This window comes from Ornithodoros turicata, chromosome 3, assembly GCF_037126465.1.
Source record: "Ornithodoros turicata isolate Travis chromosome 3, ASM3712646v1, whole genome shotgun sequence".
In the NCBI taxonomy this organism is placed as follows: Eukaryota; Metazoa; Arthropoda; class Arachnida; order Ixodida; family Argasidae; genus Ornithodoros; species Ornithodoros turicata.
This window is the reverse complement of record NC_088203.1, coordinates 56786666-56794805: the sequence shown is the minus strand read 5'-3', so window position 1 is coordinate 56794805 and position 8140 is coordinate 56786666. Positions and strand designations below refer to the sequence as shown.

The window sequence follows — 8140 nt, the reverse complement described above, 5'->3', positions numbered from 1 at the left end:
GGCTCGCTTTGTCTGGCCCTCGCTGAACCGAGACGTCCGCGATTAGGCCCGCCTATGTTTGGCCTGTCAGCGCTCAAGAGTTCAGCGCCACACACTTTCGCCTCAATCACCGTTTCCTACACCCGATGCTCGTTTCCGTCATGTTCATCTGGACCTGGTGGGTCCCCTTCCCCCATCTGCCGGCAAAGCCTACCTTTTCACCTGCATTGACCGCTTCACCCGCTGGCCAGAAGCCATTCCCATCGCCGACATAACTGCTGACACGATGGTGCGCGTTTTCCTCGACACTTGGGTGGCCCGCTTCGGCGCGCCCGGTACGATTTTTCTTCACGTCGCGACACCCTCATACATCGCTGGTGTAGAGCCCCATTGTCCAGCCCATATACTAACTGATTTTTCCTTATTAAGCTTGGCACCCGACAACTTACAGAATTCTTCAATTTCCTTCAGCACTCCCGCAACACTCTTTTTGTCCGCAACCACAAACGTCAGGTCATCAGCGTAAGCCAAGACCTTCACTATGCTGTCACCCAGGTGATAGCCTCTTATATCCATGTTGCTTAAAACACTTTGGCACAGTGGTTCTATATAGAGGTCGAAGAGTAGTGGGGATAATGGGCACCCCTGTCGTACCGATGATTTCAGTTGGATTGCACGTGTGCACTTATTATTAATTACTAGTTTCGTCGTCACCGCGTTGTAACAGAGACGAAGACGTTCCATGAACACCTTTCCGACATTCATCTGCTGGAGAGTGGAAAATAAGAAATCATGACTCACACGGTCAAAGGCGTTCGATAAGTCGGCCTCAATGACTGCCGCCTGATCACCTTCTTGCCTGCATACATCAATTACAGTACGGAGTACATGAATGTTCGTTTGGATGCTTCTACCCCTGATGGCACAGGTCTGATGATTTGCAACGAGGGTTCCCATGACTTTCTGCAGCCTAGCTGCGAGGACTTTGGCATACAGTTTATAATCTACATTGCTGAGTGTGATAGGCCTGTAGTCTGCGACACATGGTATTCTTCCTTCTACCTTTTTCTGCAGTATTAGGACGGTGTGTGATCGTCGAAACGATCCAGGTAGCAATCCTTCTCTTTCGGCTTCCCGATATACTTCTAATAACACCGGTGATAACAAATCGGCAAACTTTTGATAGAATTCGGCCCCTAGTCCGTCAGGTCCCGGTGTCTTGTTCTTTCCCAATGATGTCATTGCCACTCTTATCTCTTGTAGTTGTAATGGCTGGTCTAACATTTATTGGTCTTCCATTGTTAGCTGCGTCAACTTCCATTGGTTTTCACAGTCCGTCAGTTTCGCTCTTCTTTCTTTACCTATTAATTCTTCATCATATTCTTCGAAGCATCTGTGTATTTCTGTCTGTTCACTGATTATTTTTCTTTCATGCTGGATTTCTTGTATAACTTTCTTCTTCGCATATTGCATTTCTTGAGTGAAATGCCGTTTACCAGGTAGCTCATCTGGAAGAAATTGCTGTGATCTTGCCCTAATTTTTGCGCCTTCATATTTGGAGTGATTTATCAATTCAAGCTCGTATTTTATATCTTCCATTTCTTTATAGTATCTTCCTGGACTTTCCGATTCCAATAACGTGACACTGTGCAGTTTTTTCTTTAATTCGTCTTCACGCCATCTTGCTTGGTACGCTATTATGCTGCTTCTCTCGATAGCAAGGAATCGTATTCGCTGCTTGAATTGTTCCCAGAATAAAATCTGGGTTCCACTGCCTGGTATGATCTTTGCGATTTCCTTCTTGACATCATCCACAAATTTCTGGTCTTCCAACAATTTCACATTAAATTTCCAAAGCACCAATCTTTGCTTGTATGATTCTAAAGGCTCGGATTTTCCCAATGTAACTTCCACGAGACTATGATCACTGAAGTACACTGGTTCCACCCGGTATTTGTAGACTTTCTTCGTACTTGACGCCGTAACATACACACTATCTAACCTGGCATGGGCACTCTTTTGGAAATGAGTAAATCTCTGTGTCTTTGGCGCTGCATATTCAAATGCGTCTATCATGCCTGAGTTTCGTATTATGCTTCGTAAAGCTTCTGTACCTTTATCAGTTGTACCTTTTACCTTACTTCTGTCGTTATCTTTCAAGGTGCAGTTGAAGTCACCCACGAGCACTGTGTTATCAACTTCTGTTATAATCTTTGTCAGCGATTCGAAGAAAGCGTCTCTTTCTTGAGCTTCATTAGGTGCATACACAGCAATAAACCGTCACAGGTCGTTATCTATGAGGACATCGAGACGAACTGCCCTGCCTTGATCATCAGTTGCATATTGCAGCGGTATCATATCTTCTCTCTTATTTAAACATAATAATGTTCCCGCCGAGTATCCATCTGCATGGCTGACGACAACATCATAGCTCTGTTGAAACACGTTGGTGATTAAATCTTCAGTGGTTTCTTGAGAACTTATTTTTGTCTCCTGTATCGCTATCAGATCTAGGTTTGGGAAATTTTCCAGATAACGCTTCAGCTGATATTGCTTTTTCCGTGAATTCAGACCTCTTATGTTTAAAGTAGCCACAGTAATAGTTTTTTTCTTTCATGCAATGGTGTGTCTGCAAAAATTGAAGTGGTGCATATTTAACGTGTTTTCAGCTGCTATGAGGTTGAAGGAGGAACGCACCGCTGCTATATATTTCCAAAAGGCACATTATCCAAACACGACACTCCGATTTCTTGTGGTGTAAGGAGAGAAGTTACGTTGAAATCGGCCTACTTGAGTAGTTTCGCACAGGACGTAGATCCACGTTGTTCATTTTCATTACCGGCAGAAACACTCCTTGCTTGTAATAGTCCACTAACCCATCTTCTCGTTGGTTGCTGGTCGTCACGCTGCAATTCAGAGCCTTGCTTCTCATTCTCTACTTCCATGTTTGTCGCTATATCTCAGTTTCCATTGGATTCATTTCTTTGTTCATTCTTCTCTTCTTTTTCATCTATCTGGATGTCGCTGTTCGTGTCCTCTACATGCATTTCTCTTGCAGGATCTTCCCTCTGTTTGGTTCGCGATGCATACGTAGACACACATTCTTCATCCTGATGCCCATATTTCCTACATTTTTTACACCATGGTGTATTGCAAGCCTTTCTAATGTGGCCTACCTGCTTGCATATCAAACATAGCGGGGCACGTCCCTGTATGTCTAATAGCACTTGGCATCCCGCTACGAAGGTTAAGTGGGGCATGTCGTCAACAGAAACATTTTCCTTCAATTCCACGATCACTTCCCGCGTTGTTGATTCCACCCCTTCAAAGAATGAAGTCCTCCACTTTTGCCGGTTCACTTCTTTCACCATTCCGAAGGCTGATAAGGTTCCAATCACTGCTTCATCCGGAATGTTTCTCGGTATCCAGTGCACTTTAACGGTGACATCTTTCACATTAGGATCAATTATTTTGCATTTTCTTCCTTTCACTTCTATTTCGCCGACTGCCAATAATTTGTCCTTCGCTACACCATGGTGAAAACATATGGTCCAAACGTGATTGTACTGGTACACTCCGAAGTTCGCCACATCTTCCTTAGTCACTTTTCCTTCAAGGGCTTCGCCAAAATGGTGCACATTATAAGGTCTTCCACTCGGGTCTGCGTGCAAAAAAAGCGTATTCTGAGCAAACTTGCCTGTAGGTAATGGTGGCATGATGAGACGATATCCAGGTTTATCCTTCGTTTCTACCTGTACTGTATTAGCCCGGCTAGGCCTAGCCGTTGAAACCGCTCCCGAGGAGCTCATGCTAACCACGACCGTATGCCTTCGCAGCCGGAAGTAGAATCCCTAAGCCACGGCGCCTTTTTGAGGAAAAGCAAATTGCAATGCGATGTCGCGGAGCTAAAAACGAGGCCACGCCGTGCGTAGAGAAGAGAATCTACCTGACAATAACACGAAGGATGGTTCAGGTAGGCACCGGAGGGAATCGAGCCCTCGATCTCGTGTTTACTAGACAGGGGCTTTAACCACCTAAGCCACGGCGCCTTTCTGTGGAAAGCAAATTGCAATGCGATGTCGTGAAGCTAAAAACGAGGCCACGCCGTGCGAAGAGAAGAGAATCTACCTGACAATAACACGAAGGATGGTTCAGGTAGGCACCGGAGGGAATCGAGCCCTCGATCTCGTGTTTACTAGACAGGGGCTTTAACCACCTAAGCCACGGCGCCTTTCTGTGGAAAGCAAATTGCAATGCGATGTCGCGGAGCTAAAAACGAGGCCACGCCGTGCGAAGAGAAGAGAATCTACCTGACAATAACACGAAGGATGGTTCAGGTAGGCACCGGAGGGAATAGAGCCCTCGATCTCGTGTTTACTAGACAGGGGCTTTAACCACCTAAGCCACGGCGCCTTTCTGTGGAAAGCAAATTGCAATGCGATGTCGCGGAGCTAAAAACGAGGCCACGCCGTGCGAAGAGAAGAGAATCTACCTGACAATAACACGAAGGATGGTTCAGGTAGGCACCGGAGGGAATCGAGCCCTCGATCTCGTGTTTACTAGACAGGGGCTTTAACCACCTAAGCCACGGCGCCTTTCTGTGGAAAGCAAATTGCAATGCGATGTCGCGGAGCTAAAAACGAGGCCACGCCGTGCGAAGAGAAGAGAATCTACCTGACAATAACACGAAGGATGGTTCAGGTAGGCACCGGAGGGAATCGAGCCCTCGATCTCGTGTTTACTAGACAGGGGCTTTAACCACCTAAGCCACGGCGCCTTTCTGTGGAAAGCAAATTGCAATGCGATGTCGCGGAGCTAAATACGAGGCCACGCCGTGCGAAGAGAAGAGAATCTACCTGACAATAACACGAAGGATGGTTCAGGTAGGCACCGGAGGGAATCGAGCCCTCGATCTCGTGTTTACTAGACAGGGGCTTTAACCACCTAAGCCACGGCGCCTTTCTGTGGAAAGCAAATTGCAATGCGATGTCGCGGAGCTAAAAACGAGGCCACGCCGTGCGAAGAGAAGAGAATCTACCTGACAATAACACGAAGGATGGTTCAGGTAGGCACCGGAGGGAATCGAGCCCTCGATCTCGTGTTTACTAGACAGGGGCTTTAACCACCTAAGCCACGGCGCCTTTCTGTGGAAAGCAAATTGCAATGCGATGTCGCGGAGCTAAAAACGAGGCCACGCCGTGCGAAGAGAAGAGAATCTACCTGACAATAACACGAAGGATGGTTCAGGTAGGCACCGGAGGGAATCGAGCCCTCGATCTCGTGTTTACTAGACAGGCGCTTTAACCACCTAAGCCACGGCGCCTGTCTGTGGAAAGCAAATTGCAATGCGATGTCGCGGAGCTAAAAACGAGGCCACGCCGTGCGAAGAGAAGAGAATCTACCTGACAATAACACGAAGGATGGTTCAGGTAGGCACCGGAGGGAATCGAGCCCTCGATCTCGTGTTTACTAGACAGGGGCTTTAACCACCTAAGCCACGGCGCCTTTCTGTGGAAAGCAAATTGCAATGCGATGTCGCGGAGCTAAAAACGAGGCCACGCCGTGCGAAGAGAAGAGAATCTACCTGACAATAACACGAAGGATGGTTCAGGTAGGCACCGGAGGGAATCGAGCCCTCGATCTCGTGTTTACTAGACAGGGGCTTTAACCACCTAAGCCACGGCGCCTTTCTGTGGAAAGCAAATTGCAATGCGATGTCGCGGAGCTAAAAACGAGGCCACGCCGTGCGAAGAGAAGAGAATCTACCTGACAATAACACGAAGGATGGTTCAGGTAGGCACCGGAGGGAATCGAGCCCTCGATCTCGTGTTTACTAGACAGGGGCTTTAACCACCTAAGCCACGGCGCCTTTCTGTGGAAAGCAAATTGCAATGCGATGTCGCGGAGCTAAAAACGAGGCCACGCCGTGCGTAGAGAAGAGAATCTACCTGACAATAACACGAAGGATGGTTCAGGTAGGCACCGGAGGGAATCGAGCCCTCGATCTCGTGTTTACTAGAGAGGGGCTTTAACCACCTAAGCCACGGCGCCTTTCTGTGGAAAGCAAATTGCAATGCGATGTCGCGGAGCTAAAAACGAGGCCACGCCATGCGAAGAGAAGAGAATCTACCTGACAATAACACAAAAGATGGGACAGGTAGGCACTGTAGGGAGTCGAACACTCGATCTCCTGTTTACAAGACAGGCGCTTTAACCACCTCAGCCACGGCGCCTTTTTGTGGCAAAGGAAATTGTAATGCGATGTCGCGGAGCTAAAAACGAGGCCACGCGGTGCGTAGAGAAGAAAATCTACCTGACAATAACACGAAAGATGGTTTAGGTAGGCACCGGAGGGAATCGAGCCCTCGATCTCGTGTTTACTAGACAGGGGCTTTAACCACCTAAGCCACGGCGCCTGTCTGTGGAAAGCAAATTGCAATGCGATGTCGCGGAGCTAAAAACGAGGCCACGCCGTGCGTAGAGAAGAGAATCTACCTGACAATAACACGAAAGATGGTTCAGGTAGGCACCGGAGGGAGTCGAACCCTCGACCTCGTGTTTACTAGACAGGCGCTTTAACCACCTAAGCCACGGCGCCTGTCTGTGGAAAGCAAATTGCAATGCGATGTCGCGGAGCTAAAAACGAGGCCACGCCGTGCGTAGAGAAGAGAATCTACCTGACAATAACACGAAAGATGGTTCGGGTAGGCACCGGAGGGAGTCGAACCCTCGACCTCGTGTTTACTAGACAGGCGCTTTAACCACCTAAGCCACGGCGCCTGTCTGTGGAAAGCAAATTGCAATGCGATGTCGCGGAGCTAAAAACGAGGCCACGCCGTGCGTAGAGAAGAGAATCTACCTGACAATAACACAAAAGATGGGACAGGTAGGCACCGGAGGGAGCCGAACCCTCGATCTCCTGTTTACTAAACAGGCGCTTTAACCACCTAAGCCACGACTTTTTTTTTTTTATTCCACAAGTCTTATACATTCGTACACGTCACATAATGGAAAATTATGTTGAACACTGTATGTGACTCCCAGTCACATCCAGGGAATACGCTCCCGGTCACTTATTTTGCGCAAAACATCTCGTAACCACTCGGGTACGTCATCTCTGTATCGTGCTACTTTGAAGGTTTCCAGCATTTCTTGCTGGAAATACTCAAAAGGGGGTCTTAAGGGTTCCTCATTCCGGTCCAGCATCTTGAGCTTCCACAGTGCGTGCAGGCCGATTATAACGATCATATCATATCGGGTATCTATCCCCCTAGCCAATGGCAAAAACCTAATTGTATGCTCATTTAAATACAGTGTCTTTTTCAGCTTTTGTTGTAAGTCGTCCCAAAAAAACATAGCCTCATTGCAGTACAGAAATACGTGGTCAATCGTCTCAGGCACATTACAGAAGCGACAATTAACAGTCCACGGTACAAAAATCCCTTTTGATGCAAGCCACGCCTTAACAGGAAGAATACCTGCATGAAGTCGGAAGAAGAACGTCTTCAAATCCGCTCTAATTGGCATCTTGGTTACACGGCACAAAACATCTTTCCCTTTCCCTTCTTGCGATACCGCGCGATACAGAGGTGTTGGAAATAAGGAATCGATAAGATCACTTGCCAGTCGTTTTCTGTCGACTTCAAAAACATATTGCACAGAATATCTACAAAGCAAAAACTTAACACATCCTACAACCTCACTATAAAATCCACGAAGTTTAGTCTTCAGTTTCACTACAGAAAGCGCTATGCATGGCAGGTGCTCTCCAATCACACACTGTAACATGGTTCTCAAGACAGGATGGGAAGCGTTCCTGAGAAAGAACAGTCTCATAACAATCTGTTTTACAAACAAATGATGTAGTCCGAGTCCACCATCTATAACACTTTTGAACAGGTTTTCTCGTCGCGTTGGCTCAAATTTGGAGCACCATATCAAAGTTGCAAAAATCCTGTGAAGCACATGAATGTTCTTGCGAGCACACGGGAGAACATGCAGTAAATACACAACCCTGGCAACCAGAAAGATATTGCAGACTTTTGCTCGCTGAAATATAGACAATTCGCTTGGTTTCCACGTGAAAGCCTGCTTACGCACCTTGTCCGCTACCGTCTTCCACACATGGTTCGTATTGATACTATCCTCCAAAGGCACCCCC

General features: G+C 47.3%; 2 non-coding genes across 2 annotated transcripts; both read right to left on the bottom strand.

The window, feature by feature from the left end:
* Positions 1–6503: 6503 nt before the first annotated feature.
* Trnat-agu (transfer RNA threonine (anticodon AGU)) lies at positions 6504–6577 on the bottom strand. The gene has a single exon. It is a non-coding gene; the product is annotated as a tRNA-Thr (tRNA).
* A 108-nt stretch (positions 6578–6685) lies between these two features.
* On the bottom strand, positions 6686–6759 carry Trnat-agu (transfer RNA threonine (anticodon AGU)). Its single transcript has one exon. It is a non-coding gene; the product is annotated as a tRNA-Thr (tRNA).
* Between the last annotated feature and the right edge of the window lie 1381 nt (positions 6760–8140).